The sequence below is a fragment of the Cyanistes caeruleus genome, chromosome 3 (assembly GCF_971803275.1).
Source record: "Cyanistes caeruleus chromosome 3, bCyaCae1.hap1.1, whole genome shotgun sequence".
Classification (NCBI taxonomy): domain Eukaryota; kingdom Metazoa; phylum Chordata; class Aves; order Passeriformes; family Paridae; genus Cyanistes; species Cyanistes caeruleus.
Window position 1 is genome coordinate 43,364,658 of NC_141703.1, and position 14,080 is coordinate 43,378,737.

Consider the following 14,080-nt stretch of genomic DNA (forward strand, 5'->3'; position numbering starts at 1 on the left):
AAGAATTTTGCTTTCCATAAGAGGTCATTCTCATCAGATGGAAAACAAAATACTTTTTCTCTCATATTGCCCCACAGTAATGCAAGTCAAACTATAAAATTCTTCTGCTGTATCAAAGGTAGCTTTGCTGCCCTTGTATCTTTTTATCCAACTCCCCATTGTATATCCTCTGTTTAAAAAAAATTCAGTAGGGTATTATGGCCAGGATTTTAAGTATATATTTTTCTTTATCCAGTAATGTAAAAAGGATTTTATTTATGTGGAAACAATTTTTAAATAAAAATCTTTTAAACTAGTATGAGCAAATAAAGCTAGTTTTTATAAAAAGTTATTTAATAATTTAGTTACCCAAGAGTTGCTGATAATTTTCTTGGGGAGAATGAATATCTGAATAAAAAAGTAAGAGCATGGTTTAATCTGTGAAAATTTTGTTTATTTTCTCTTATCTTCCAGTTCTCACTTCTATGAGTTGCTTAAAGACACTGGCTGAGATTCAAATATTTAAAATGGAATTTGAATGTCTAAAGTTGTCTTGACTGAACTGCCAATTCAGTAGGTAGCAGTTATACAGAACATTTTACTCAACTTCAGTAAAGATCTGGAATTACAGTGGGTCTTGATTTACAGCCATAAATTTTTAATAGTGCTTGCCTTTATTGAGTTTACAACAAAGTTTTAGAAAGAAAACAGTATCAAAGAATCTTTACAAATAGATGAAAATAGCCATACAATGAGAACAACCTCTTTGACTTTTAATTTCCTTGGAAAATTGGGGTATTAGAAATACAATACAGAGACATTGTTCTTGTGTCTGATTAAGAGAAGTACTTCTTATTAGAATAGTAACATAACAGTTCTCAATACTATGCTTTCAAATAAATAATATAAATGTAACAATAGGGAACATGGAAACATCCAATTAGATACATAACATGGAAACATCCAATTAGATACATACAATTAGCTAAAACAAATCCCAGAAAAAAATGTTTCAATTACTGTATGGTCTTATATTATGGATGCTGATTCTCAATGGGCCTACTGAAAAGCAGGATCCTGTGATCAAACCTAAATGAAGATATTTCGAAACTTACCAGTTTAAAAGGTCTGAGAAGTGGGAAAACACAAATTTTAAAATTACTTTGTCTTCCATTTGTTCTATAATATTAATCTGTATACTAAAACATACTACAATTAAAAATAAACGAAGAGACAAACAAAATCAATCTCACAAAAGAAGCAGTTGTCTTTAGGTAACCGAGACAAAAAGTTCACTTCTGAAGCTACTTTAGCCCATCTAAACACAGTTTCTTTTTTTTTTTCCTTCACTTAGCCTCAAGAAATTCTATGCAATTCTCTTACAGTATTACCTTCTAGACAGCTGAAGTTCAGGGAAATATAGCCAACAATATGTGCATATATAAACAGCCATTTTTGAATCCTAATCCATATAATTCACTTCTTAGTTCAATATGATTATAAGAAACATTAACCTCTTAAATGAACTTATGTAAGTTTTTAATCTTTTGGTCATCTCGATATTTTAATTACCTATGTAGTTGCGAAAGTGGGGAAATAGAGTCCTAATACCTTGATATCCTGTGCTGCATATTAAGGGATTTTCTTGTTGCTTTCCAGTGGATGAAAAAGATTGACTGTCTTCTTCTTTATGATAATTATCTTACAAGATGGAATCTCTCCATATTTTGATCCTTTAGTTTTTGGTTTTCTGAACCTAAGAAAATTACATAGAAATCTTTTCCTCTTACTCCTTTTGTATTTATCTAAATTCTTTGTAAAACACTCTCTCAAAATAGATAAATTATTCTCTTCTTTTTCAAGTTAAGCATCCTTGCTAATTCAATCCTTAATTAATTAAATCTGTCATTTGTTTTCCAGTATCATTAAATCGACTAACACTTAGCTACCACTAAACACTTTTCCTGCAGTTCTTGATGAACTCCAGTTTTTCATCTTATTCTGATTTATTTTTTAATCCTTTATTTCCTTTCATGTGCTGCCAGATGTAATTATATTTATTTTATAATTTTATCATTGGTTTTTTTGCTGACACTTTGTCAGCTCTCCCTTGTTTCAGGATACAAATGAAAATTTTGTCTTAGTAAGTGCAAAAATGTTCTCCTTTATAAAGGGGAAAGTTAGATGTACAATTGTTTGCAGTTGTTCCAAAGGACATAACATTGCATGCCAAATTGATCCAAGTTGAAGAAAAATCACAATTATAGCTGGTGTTTGCATGTCCTTTTTGACTGCTTTCCACCAACAGATCATTCATCCCTTGACCTAAGACTGGAGACAATTTAAGCAGACACATGAATAAAAGTACCAACAAGTTTGAGAACTTTTCAGTAGAAATAGCAACATTTTGGCAGAATATCTTGTATCTGACAAAGATGATCAACATTGCCTTTTTAATGGAAGGTATTTCTCTTTTTCTCACTGATCATTATAAGTTTACAGTTTTCACACATTTGTATGACAGCACTACGTGCTATTGAAAATTACACATCTCATTCTGCATAGAGGGTAAAATTATTTTCTGATATTCCTCAAGTCTTTGATTTTCTGCCAAGTAGGATTTGCTTTCAAGATTTTTCTTCAAACCAATAAGGACTAAGAAACTATGACTCAGTTTTACAGTGCTTAAGACATAAATGACAGCAAAATGGAGATGGGATTTGCACATACAATAGATGTTTTGTCTGTCTATCTATTATCTACCTGTCTATCTATTGATCCATCTGAAAACAAGAAGAAAACAGATGCACTAGTACAGGCTTCAGCTTACATTAAAAATCAGAGTGTAAATTCAAGGCATGTAGAGACCTTGACTTCTGTAGCTTCCATCTGCCAGACTCCTTCTCTATACACAGGGTGCCAGCCCATCCTCTAGTAATCCTCCAGTGAAGAAAGGTTGAGAAAATTTGGCTTACTAAAGCTGAAGAAGAGAGGGCTCCAGGGAGACCTTAGAGCAGCCTTCTAGTGCCTAAAATGGGTTTATAAGAATGATGGGGAAAGATTTTAGAGGGGCCAATAGTGGTAGGATAAAGGACAATGGATTGAAACTCAAAGAGGGTTGATTGAGACTAGACATAAGAAATTTTACCATGAGTATGATGAAACACTGGAACAGCTATCCAGAGAAGTTGTGGATGTCCTATTATTGGAAGTTTCCAAGGCCAGGGTGGATGGAGCTTTGAGCAACCTGGTCTAGTTGAAGATTTTCCTGGCCATTGTAGGGGAGGGTGGACTAGATTGAGTTCTTCAATGATTTTATATTTATTTGTTCTTTCAGTATATTTTTTTTTTTTTGTGACATATGAAAAATCATAGTTATGGTCTGAGAAAAAAAATATTCTAAGGGGGTTAAATTGTCCACATGGTAAACAGGAAAACCATAGAACCTACAATGGTTCCTTATCTTAGATACGTCATCTAAGTGAATTCATTCTTCATCTAATAACAATACTAATGATAATAATAATAATGACAATGATGATGGTTACCATTACTGCTACTACTACTACTGCTTCTAATAATAATAATAATCCCCTACCTTCTATTAATTTTATTTGGCATTTTACTGGGCATTAGGATACGTGGAAGTATTGACCCATTGTAAGAGAATTGATTCTTCAGTAGTAATATATAAGAAAAATTTGACAATACTTTTAAGTTAAGAACAACATTCTGGACACTTAATTCAGTCCTTTATTAGACAGGACCTCTAACTCCCATAAAAAATCTGTAAGAAAAAAATGTATTGGAATGGAGTTATGCAGTTTATCCTATTCTAATTCTAATTCTAATTCTAATTCTAATTCTAATTCTAATTCTAATTCTAATTCTAATTCTAATAAAGTTAGTGCAATTACATTACTTTCTACCTCAGAAATAATACCAATTACAATTATTTTCTTCTCTAGAAGGCAATGTATTTATTTAACAGTGAGGAAATTTGAGCTTCCAACTGCAAACACTTGTGTCACGTTTCCTTTCTTGTGAAATTATATATTGCAAAGAATCAGGCTGCCAGATCTGATATTTAAGGAAGTGCAATGAGTCAATGTTATTGTTATATGCATGGTTATTAGATTCATATCACTAATGGAGAAACTTGAAAAAAACAAGTTTTATATGTCAGAAAGTATGCTTTACTCAGCAGTAGAACAAAAATGTCCATTCTATTTGCTAGGTGACTGAAATGAAAAGAGCAATGAATTAAAGGTTAAACATCAGTGAGTTTCTACTTATGTTCAAATAAAGATTTTACATTTATAAAGGAAATTGTAGCACTGTAAAGACTAAGAATCCATGACCTGTGATAGATACAGGTGAAGAGAGCACATCACAGAAAATATAGAAAATATTATATATAAAATTTTTTGTTATTTCTTTGATCTTATTTGCATAGTTATCTAAGTTGCATATTTTTCACATTAACTTATTAAATGACATCTCTGGGTGCTCTCACAAGGAAATTATTATTGATGTCATACAATGTACAGTGTTCTCATAAATATGCCTGAATCTATCAGATGTGTTCAAAAAAAAAAGTTGTTTTTTTTTTTTTTGTCTAATGAATTAGACAAATTTATTTAGCCTTATTATTTTAAGAATAACCTTTGAATTTCATTAAGTCAAAGCTTATCTTCCTTCTGTACATGCCTGAAAGTTCTGTGTCACCTGCATCTGTATTACTTGGTTTTCTTTCTCCTCATTAGAAGTGCACAGTTTTCAGAGGTTTTATAGGACCAACATTCTGGGTTACCTTCTTTTTCTCTTCAGTGGTCTTTAGTGGCCATGAGGTTGGGGTAAGGCTTGTGGAGTGTGGTCAATACTGAAAGCTAAAATTAGTTTTTCCAAATACATTATTTGGTAGCACTGAACACTGTTCCAATACAGGTTTGCAATTATATAGAGAGCATTTTCTTGTGTGATAAAAAATTGTCAATATTTTGATGTATTTGGTTTACTTTATGTTGCAAGGTTTTAGTAACTGGGGAGAGCTGCAGGAGTGGGTGTTTTGAGAAGAGGTCAGGATGTGCCCAGTACAGAACACAGGTGGTTCCGGAGGGCTCCAATGCATGGCACAACTTAATGCCACAGTCAAGGTGGTACATCTTATCATAAGGCAACAAAAAAAAAAAAAGAAAAAATGCTCTCCAGCAGTAAGAGAAAGAACCCTATGAACAGCAAGGTAAGAGAGAAAGGAGGGGGAGGAGGGGCTCCAAGAAATGTAGACATTCTCCAGCAGCCCATGGAGAGGACCAAAGTGAAGCAGGTATTTCCTTCCATTGGATGGAGAGTACCACACTGAAATCAATAACCACACTGCAGTCCATGAAGGGCCCATTCTGGTGCAAATTTCTGACAGTAACTGCAGTCCATGCTGACAATCCATGATGGAGTGGACGCATCCAAAGGACTGCAATCTGTGGGAAGGACCCACCCCAGAGCAAGGGGAAAATATGAGGAGGAAGGAAAGACAGAGAGGAAGTGTTACAAACTCAGCATAATCCATCATCTCTCATCTTTCATTTGCTGCCTGGGAAGCAGCAAAAACAGGGAAGGAGATGGAGGATATGGGAATGAATGAGTGAAGTTCCGTCTGTGTAAAAAGATTGACAGTGAAAGGAAGGTGTTTTAGCTTTTTGTCTTTTTTTTCTCACCATCCAACTTTATGTTAATTGGCAATAAATCTTTTTTTTTTTTTCCTCAAGTCAAATCTGTCTTGCCTGTGATGGAAATTGGTAAGTGATCTTTCTACTTTTATGTCACTCCATGAACATTTTCATTTACTTCTCTCATCCTGTTGAAAAGGTGTAGACCTGTGGTTGGATTTGAGGATCTGTCAGCTGATTAATGTTAACCTACTGCATTGGTGAAAGAAACTGCAACAGAGAACACATAAAATGTTAGTTAGGTCTTGGGTGTGTATGGTGTGAAACAGGTTAAAAAACAAACAAACAAATAAATGAACAAAAAACCAAGCTGATCAGAATCCTTACCCTTATATTTAGCCTGTTTAAGTAAATGGGGGGGGAATATTTGATAGGATTTTAACTATGCATTACCTGCAAGAAATGATATACAACAATTGGCATAGTGGTCTATGCCTGCCACTTCATATTTTCACTACCTTACATTGACAAGAGTATAATTTAGTTGTTTTTATTCACTTCTTTATCATCTCTTCATGTCTAGGTTCTGCTCCGAGTTTTTTACTACATTAATTCAACAGTGCCAAATACTAATGAAAATAAACCTGGCAAGATATTCAATATATTCCTGTCAAGGTAAAAAAGCTAAACAAATCAGAAGTATTTATTTTCACTATGAAGAAAAGAAGGATTCACATTTTAATACAGAGGGTAAATATTTAAAATAAATAATTTTATTGGTCTTAGAGAATTAAAAGTATCAAATATGGAAAAATGCCAAGGTTTATTAAGGAGAAGAATGAGATGCATGTGTCTAGTCTATTCACTGAAAAAATGTTGTGCTAGTCATTTGACTACATATTAAACTCAGTTGCATCAGGGGGAAGTAATGACATTCCCAGAAGCCATTAAGTGAAAAGCTACACTATGTATTAAGTTCATAGCACAGTACTTATTTTAAACTGCTTGCATAAATTGGTTCATTAAAATATGCTTCTGCTGGAGATGCCAAAATTTATGATAGGAACTGAGGGATGAAAAATCAAAGCATGAAGATTAGCAAATAAATCAGTAAGTGGTTTAGGGAGTCTCTACTCTTTATGATCTTTGAAAGAAATGTTGATAAATACTCTTCAGATATGAAAATAACTATATTTAATGTTTTGGATGGTGGAATGAAGAAGCACGGGTTGTTTCTTCTTAATGTATGTTCTCTGGTTTATTGAAGGAACACCTGACTATAAGAAAAATATCTGTGGCCTGTTCAGTTTCTCTTTTTTTTTTTTTTTTTTTTTTTTGTTATTTCTAGAGAGCAGAAGCAATCCATAACTTATTCTTATTTAAATTTTAATTAAGAGTAATGTTCATTCAGGGGAAAAAGAAAAAAAAAAAAAAAAAAAAAAAAGTTAGTTTTTGGCTAAAACATTTTCAAATACAATGATTGCAACAAATGCAATGTGCCCTGCCTCCTCATAGTTTCTCTTTGTCAGACTTCATCAGATGCTTGGGAATAATGTGTATATCTAGGTGTATGTAAAAACCAAGTCATCACAAAGAGATTTCTACACTAGGTATTTCAGGTGATTGGCTAAAAAACCCTGGAGGTACTTGTCTCTTCCCAGGAAGGAACTTACACAATGAGACAATCTGCATAACTCTAAGATAACTAAAATTAAAATAAATTAATAGTATTCTACTTGTGCATCACCTACAATAAATTATAACTTCCCCTGCTCCCTCTGGGGAGTCTGAAATAAACTGAACATTCCAGCTAATGCTTAAGAAGTTTGATTTTGACTCTTTAAGGAATATGTATAAACAAAAAAGATCCATATAGAAATTAAACCAGAATCCTGATCAATTATTCTGACAATAATTAATTATGTACTGCAAAAGGAATACACCACACATAACTCCCAAGGTACACTTAAGAATTATCAGCACCGTTTGTGGTTTTGTGTTATTGCCAAAACCAAAAAATCAATGAGGTTTCCTTTACAATGTTTTCCTTTACAGGAAAACAGAATATGGATGAATTTTGATTCAGAAATTTGGCTTTGTGTGCATAAATGTTTTCCTAAAAATTAATTTTTATTCCAGAAACACTGTTTAAGAAGTTATGTCTCACTTGGCTGACTCGAATGTTAAGCTTTAATCTCTGTACCACTGTATATGTCATGTGCAAAATACATAATAATTTGCAGAGGAGGACACCAAACACTGAGAATGAAGAAGCTGGGTATTCAGTAGTTTTTAAATGCATAGCTTTTTTGTGGTTCAGTACCAATTTTCAAATTTACCTGCATATATTACTTGGAGACCAATTACAAAGTTGTAAATGTAAGAAAGTTATTTGTGATTAATAAAAGATAAGAAATGTATACCCAGAAGAATTATTAATGAAACAGAGAAATGTTATGCTGTTCTGAAATTAAATTAGCTGAGAGCTTTAGTTATTTTCCACCTTAGAGTTACTAGGGGAAAAAAAAGGAAAGAAAAGGGGGAAAAAAGAAAAGAAACACAGTCAAATTTATCTGAGATTTATATTTGAAAAGAAAAAATACTGCAATTTAATTTTAGTGAATGAAGTGGCATCATTTAAGGAGAGCTGTGAAGCTCAGAGAAAAAACTTAAAGATTGCATTTTGAAAAGAGACCTCTTAATGGTACATAACTAAAAATGATGCACTCAAGAGTACATTCAGATATTCTGTTCCAATAGTAAATTTGCAATAAGAGGTGTATGTGTGGTCAGTAATGCATTTATTGCACATTATTCAACTCAATATCAAATGTTTCTCCCCAAAAATTCCTGTTGCTATTAATTATCGCCAACAGTGATCAAAATCCACAAAATAATACATATATTCTCTCAGATAAATTTTCTTATTCTAAGAGAAAAAAAAAAGAGCTCTGTAAAGAGGACATAATTTAATTTGAAGAAGATATTTTAACATAAGGGGAGAATGGATGAACTTATTTTATCCTAACAGTAGCCACCTGTTAAGGTGACTTTGGTAGAATTCTTGGATTGTTTATACCCTCAAATGGCTCTCTTAGGATTCAGTGGATCACCTGGAGAGCTGAAGCAGTTGAAATAAGAGGCCTGAAAATTTAATTACTCATGTTGGATCAATCTTACTTTATAGGTAATGGAAGTATAATGATACATTCCTACATATTTCTAATATTCAAGGATTTAAACACCCACACCTTGGTCTATGACTTCTCAGTAGTCAGCTAAAAAATAAAAGAGTTGGTGCAAACCATTTCCTGAAGGAGTTATGGGTTGGAAGCAAATATTGCTTCTGTGAGAGGACGCCAGGAACTTCCTCAGGCCAGACACAGTAGGCTTCAGGCAGCTCAACAATGAGCACAACATAGAACACTACTGAACACATTAGACAAGCTGGTGGTTCCCCAGAAAGAGAGAAAAAAAAATATTTAAGAAAGTGTTGTTACTGTATGGAGAGAGGAAGGGAAAAATGAGTGAGATGACAGTGAAAACAGACTGAGAAATTCTTGCATAGTGAAGACAATTTCAGTGGTCCTTTACCAAATCAATTTAAGTGAACTTAGTGTATGTGTTTTTATGGACCACGCTTAACTGAACCACTGAATTAATTCAGGTTAAAGGTAATTTTTTTTTTTTTTTTAAATAGGATATGCTCATATAATTTTAATATACAACTTTATGTTGCTATTAATATCTTTGTTTACAGTTAAGGGACAGCAAATTGTGTCAATGAAACAGAAAAGATTGCTGGAGGTGGGAGGAAGAGCAGAAATGAATCAGTTCTCATGCTGAAAAAATGCCTTACAACACCATAATCAGTAACTTCTCTTCCTTTTCCCTTCTCCTTTCCTCTTCCTTTTTTTTATTTCCCTTTTTTCTCTTTCTCTTTCTCTTTCTCTTTCTTTCTCTTTCTCTTTCTCTTTCTCTTTCTTTCTCTTTCTCTTTCTCTTTCTCTTTCTCTTTCTCTTTCTCTTTCTCTTTCTCTTTCTCTTTCTCTTTCTCTTTCTCTTTCTCTTTCTCTTTCTCTTTCTCTTTCTCTTTCTCTTTCCTTTTCCTTCTCTACTTTTCTTACTGGTTTATTTTCCATCTTTCTGCTTTCTTTATCTTTTCTATCTTTCTCTTTCTTCTTTTTTATATCTAACACCCTGAATTTAAAATAACATCTTTTGTGATTTGAGATAAAAATGAGATGAAGAGCACAGATATGGCTGTGGGAGATAATAGGGAAAAACATTTGCTTTTAAAATTTTTCTTCTGGCAAGTGCACAGCAGTGCATTAAATCTTGTCACAGATTTCTCAGTTTCAACCAGATGTGACAGGAGGAATACCATCTCATTGATAGATTTCTCCTATGGAAATGTAAATCTGCATTACAGGAAAACAATTGCATACTATCAACTGTGTGGGACTATCAGAAGTCTCTTGAACTGATTTCAAAACAGTATTGGACCCATTGGAAATCGCCTCCAAACTATCCTTCTGCAAAATAAACAAAAAAGTAGAGAAACAGAGATGCTTATCTATATATGCTTGTTCTTACTTTTCTGGGAAGAAAAAAAGGTCAAACATTTACTTACAAAATCATATCCAGTAGAAGCTTCAGCAAGTTCAGTATCTTATTAAAAACTTTCAATAGCAGAGAAACTAATTAAAGCCTAAGGGATACAGAAATCACTGTGTATAAATATGTAATTAGCAAAAGTGTTTTAAAATATCCCAGTAATGCATCATGTTTCTCTTGTAATTACAAAAATTTCACAAAAACAACAGCAAGATAGATAATATTCCTGTACTGTACATTTTATGTTACGAATGTTGATATCAAATGAAAATGTCAGTGTTTCCTCCATTCTATCTTTTGCAAGAGAAAGTTGGATATTAATATCATATCCTGTTGCTCTCCATGTCACTGATTTAAAAGCTAATACTATGGGAACCACAAATTATAAACTAAAAAGAATCATGATCATCATAAAATTATAGCTATTTTTTTTCTGGAAAAAAAATTATAATACATTTATAAATGAAAGGAGCAAAATGCAAATTTCTAGCATAATTCAGAACCTGCAATAAATATGCAGCAAGAAGAAACTCATGGTCTGTGTTCACCAGTGAAAATAGAAATGTAGAAATTATGTTGCACTTTGCCTGCTTAAATGCATGGCATGTTCAAAAGCCAGAATATATAAATTTAGGAGAAATAAAAAAAAACCTAAACCAAGCAGAAGAATCATTCATTAGTGCTTAAAAATTGATATTGTACAATTTAAATACATTTCTGTATTGAAGAAAAAGGTCTATTGACTGAAACAGTGCACAGTGATAAGGTACATAACTTTTTTGTGCCTTAGTGTCCAAATCAGAGACTTCTCACAGCTACTGTGGCTTCAGGTTGGCTCCAACAAGGGAATTTGATTCTGAAATCTGAAGTCTAGCCATTGCTGGAGCACATGCTGGACTCAGAAACTGATGGGGTTCCAATAATACAAACACCAGCTTCAGACACATTCTTAATGTTACAGAAGCTTTTATTGACTTGCATCATTCCTCTATAAGATTCTTACTCAGCTAACTCTGACAGCATTCTGAAGATTTAAGATTTGTTTTACTGATATTTCACAAATTGAAAGCTGGCAAAAGATGGCATGTTGCACCATCAGAGAATTGAAGCACCAGAACTTTGAAACCACGTATATTTTACAGATTACTGAATTCAGCCCAGGAGTACATCATCAAAGTCCATTGAAAGCAAAATATTTCTCTGTACAGATTTTTTTAAGCTGGTCCCAAGACAGGAAATTTAGTGACTACCAGAGATGTTGTATACAATAAACGTATTTTTGTGTGTTGGAAAATGGGACAACTAAATATACAGTACTGATAGAAATGAAATTAAAACTTACTTATTTTAACTTTTTCCTCCTTCACCAACAGATTATGGATTAAGGAGTTCCATAGGTTCACCTATCAAATTCTGGCATAATCTATCTCATCAACCCTGATGTAGGGTTTCCTTATGGAAGTTTTATTCCATTTAATTCACTGATGCTCATGATGCCTTAAAGTTTTTCATCTTCTGTAATTCATGAAATAAAAAAATAGGAAGGGAAAACCTTGGAACTGTCTACTGTACTTGAAGAGGAACAGTACAGAAGCTAAAGGCCTTAAAATCATGAAACAGTATTAAAAATATTGTCTACTTTCAGGCCACAATTCTTACACAACTTTTCCCTTTGTGGCATTTTGACCCACAGATGCAACCCTGAAAGAGTAGAATCTGAAGCTACAAACCACCTGGTCCCAAAGCTGAATCACCTCTCATTTTTTTTTACTTTTTTTTTTAATATCCACGCTGAAAATAATCTCTCCAAGAAATACAATAACATTGTGTCCATAGCCTTCAGCTGATTGTCAGTAGACAGAGTAACTCAGATAAAGACCCACTAGTTGGGTGTTCCCTGAAACAAACTTATTCTTTCACACTAGAATTTACCCCTTTGGATATTTTATGCCTGTAGATCTTTCTAAAGATCTAAAGGGGTCCCAGGGGCTTACACAAACCAAATTGCCCTGAAACATTACAGAAACAGAAACTACATTTAGGCCCTATACCTGCATTCTGAATTTGGCTACATTTGCAAGCAAATTTCTTCTCATAGTATCAATAGTTCAAATTATATATAAGGAGACTCAAACCCCATTCTAATTTATTGAAATAACAGACATCCCCAGTTTCAAATGAAGTGGGAATACAGGGACAGTAGAATTACTAAAAATAAAAAATTATTGTCTAATTCATAAAGAGTGAGACTCTGCAAAACAGAAGCCTACTTTTGAAACTATTAAGTCAGGAGACAATGAAAACAACTGTTTCATGAATTTTGATAGAAGTTCATGAATTGTGATTTTAGCCTGTGATTTCTAGTTCAAGTCTATTCCTAGGTAAAATTTATTAAGGAATATTGAATATTTCAATGACCTGAAAAAAGACAAAAGCTCTCAATAGAATTTACACTCAGCCTGGATGCCAGTTGCACATTATCATGTTTTGTCTTTTTGACATGAATGATAGGTTTCACAGGAACACAATACTCAGATGACTACAGTATTTCCATGTAACCTTAAGAAGGAGAAAGAAGAATTAAAATTTCATAGTACATTTACATGTCTTGTTGGATACTTTATTTTCTTTTTCTAAATAATATTTTAATAGAGCAAAGAATTATGTTCTTTTCTCAGGAAGCAGACCTGGTAATCTTCTCTTTCATATTTCATATTTATATTTTTAAAAGAAACACAGTAGAAAATATTTTCTCTCCTCTTCCATGCAATACCACAATATTTTGTTTTCTCTTTTTTTTTTCTTTTATTAAAATCTATGAAAAGAATAATAAAGGTATTTAATCTCTTATTGTGTTGTTGAAGTTTCTGGATATCAGTTTGAAACACACATTTTATGTCACACCAATTTTTTTATATTTTGTGGTTATTTCTGCTATATTTTGCAATTCAGATGTATAACATGAATCTAAGTAATAAATATGGCATGACCTTGGTAGAATAAAAGTTTTATGCCTCTTGCATTACTGTGCATAAAAAGGGCCTTGTCAGATACTTGTATCCAATTGCAAATCTCAGAACTGATTGAAAGAAAATATTTAAATCTATTATTTATAGGAATATGTGAAATTTTTGACTACAAAATAACTTCTTAAGGAAAAAAAAATCAAGATTTTGATGTGCAAAAAAATTGCAGTTCACAGTAAGTAACGCCAGTCTATTATCCCTCCTTTCATATAATATAGCTAGCGTACTATACCCAAGAAATAAAAAATGTTTCCTTCCTGAGTAAATGTAACTTGAAAATCTCTGACCTAAATCTTGGCCTAAATAATTGACACTGGGACATTTGCAGTGATAGAAACTCAGAACTAAATTTTTGTCTGTAAATAATTATCTGACTGATTTTCTCAAAGTACTGAGCACCTTCACTGTTAACATGTTTTTTTCCCTGCTAAAAAGATGGATGATTCATCTGCCTTAAACAAAATACCTTCAAGTTGGATCTCAGAGTCTGAGATAGTGACTCAAAATCTTTATTATGATCTCTGGAGAAAAATAAATACAATGAAAAGGAAATTCATTCCATCTTAAGCACAGCCCAGTCAATTAGATTATTTTATTATAAGAAGTGATTTTTGCCCTTAGAAATATCATTAAGTAACTTTATCAAATTTGGACATCAATCTTTTAGATACATAAATATCAGCTTAGTATTAAATCTAAATTTAGGGCTGATTCCCCCTGAAGACCACAAAATGGAAAATCACATGTTATAATTTTTTAAACTGCTTGGTGTTACAAACTTTCCCTAATTTAA